The sequence below is a fragment of the Oncorhynchus gorbuscha genome, linkage group LG25 (assembly GCF_021184085.1).
Source record: "Oncorhynchus gorbuscha isolate QuinsamMale2020 ecotype Even-year linkage group LG25, OgorEven_v1.0, whole genome shotgun sequence".
In the NCBI taxonomy this organism is placed as follows: domain Eukaryota; kingdom Metazoa; phylum Chordata; class Actinopteri; order Salmoniformes; family Salmonidae; genus Oncorhynchus; species Oncorhynchus gorbuscha.
In genome coordinates, this window is record NC_060197.1 from 10,744,634 (window position 1) to 10,746,912 (window position 2,279).

The window sequence follows — 2,279 nt, forward strand, 5'->3', positions numbered from 1 at the left end:
ACTGGGAAACAATGTTGCGTGTAGTGTACTGCAGTCAATATGGTGTTACCCAGTACACTGGGAAACAATGTTGCGTGTAGTGTACTGCAGTCAATATGGTGTTACCCAGTACACTGGGAAACAATGTTGCGTGTAGTGTACTGCAGTCAATATGGTGTTACCCAGTACACTGGGAAACAATGTTGCGTGTAGTGTACTGCAGTCAATATGGTGTTACCCAGTACACTGGGAAACAATGTTGCGTGTAGTGTACTGCAGTCAATATGGTGTTACCCAGTACACTGGGAAACAATGTTGCGTGTAGTGTACTGCAGTCAATATTGCACTTACATCCACATATGCTCGTCTGACCTCTTGGTTTCTTTGAGAGTATCTCTCAAAAGGCACCTTGTAAAGTTGGTTCATTCTGATTTGGTTTCGCGTGAGAATACGAGCCAATGTGGACAGACTGACTCGTTGAATGTTGTTGAATATGGTGTTGTCTTGGATGATGTGGCTTTGAATTTGTCGTAATCTGATTTAATTGTTTTACAATCTGAGCTTCCTGTACCCCAGTGAACATTTGGCCCCTTCCTCTACCATGGTTGCGTCTCTCAGTCCTTTAGAAAAACAAAAAAACAAAAATATAGGGCTTCGACAATGCAGCCTAAAGATATTTCCCCACAGTAGAGTAAATTCTACAGGAAATGTGTGCAGTTAGTGTATGACATCAGCCATTCATGAAGTAACCAGGTGTCACCCAACTGATACACTATGACATGGGGTGTACTACATAGTGTGAAAGACATTTTGGTTACATACCTGTACTCCAGTCTCAATGTTCGGATGACACAGGCGACAGTGAAACGGCTCAAGTTGGGCTGCACTCTCTGTCCAGCCTCTCACATTGTCAGCCCTTGGTTGATGACATGATCAACTAAGGTTTCTCTGATTTCATTTGAAAGATGTTTTCTTCTTTGGTCATGAACTCCTCTACCAGCTCTACCCATACCTCTCACTCTTCCTCCCCCTCTCATTCTCACCCTCCCTCTTCCTCTTCTTCTTCCTCTTCCTCTTCCTCTCTCTGCAACGGCTTCCAATGTTGTTGTAAAACTAAAGGTGCTCACCTGTGGTCTTTTCATAGTGCTTACTTCCTGATTGAAGTGGTAACAATTAACCATTGAGGTGTTTGGCCAGGTGGCACATGTATTGGCCAATTAGCTCATGTAGTGTAATTTTGAATGGCAGTGTTTTGAAATGGCAAACATGTGACTTTATGTCAGATTGTTGTGTCTTATGCAGAGAACTGTGTGCAGTGCATTTAAAAAGTGTCATTTTGAATTGCAAAATGTGTGTAAAGCAGAAAATGTGTTTAGACTTTTGGAGACTTGAGAAGAGGTTTTGCTCTCTGTGTTGATACATAATTGTGCTGTTCATGTCATTTTAGTGTGTTAGCAATTGGAAAAAACTGTAACTGCTAAATCAGGGTCACACAGCATTTCTTGGTGGTCTTAATAGGGCCAGCGGGACACCTGTCGACAACTTCTGGTGAAATTGGAGAACGTGCAATTCAAATAAATAATCATAACAATTATAGATTTTAAACATCTAGGTACATACAAGTGTCTTACATCAGTTAAAAGCTTAAATTCTTGTTAATCTAACTACATTGTCCGATTTACAATAGGCTTTACAGCGAAAGCATGCCATGCGATTGTTTGAGGACAGCGCCCCACATCAATATATATTTTTAAACCAGCACAGGCTTCATAAAATCTCAAATAGCGATGAAATATTCACTTACTTTTTGAAAATCTTCCTCTGATTTGCAATCCAAAGGGTCCCAGATACAACATGCATGGTCGTTTTGTTAGATAAAATCCTTCTTTATATTCCAAAGGGTGGCTACTTTGAAGAATCTAAAATATTTTTTCAATTTGTTTAACACTTTTTGGGGGGTTTCTACATGATTCCATATGTGTTTTTTCTCAAATGTAGAAAGTAGTAAAAAATAAAGCAAAACCCTGGAATGAGTAGGTGTGTGCCGACTTTTGACTTGTACCTGTACAAGAAGACAGAAATATAACAAAACCGTTTGACATAGAGACATCGGATTTCGTCAGGTTTAAAAAAATATTTTTAAATTAATGATGAATTCATGAATAATATGAATAAAATTCCATCTGTGGGGCCACTAGAGGGCAATTTGTTTGTTTGACTACAGGAAAGGGTTTAAATTGTCTCACGGATTAAAAATCCTTCTTTAACCTGTCTCCTCCCCTTCATCTACACTGATTGAA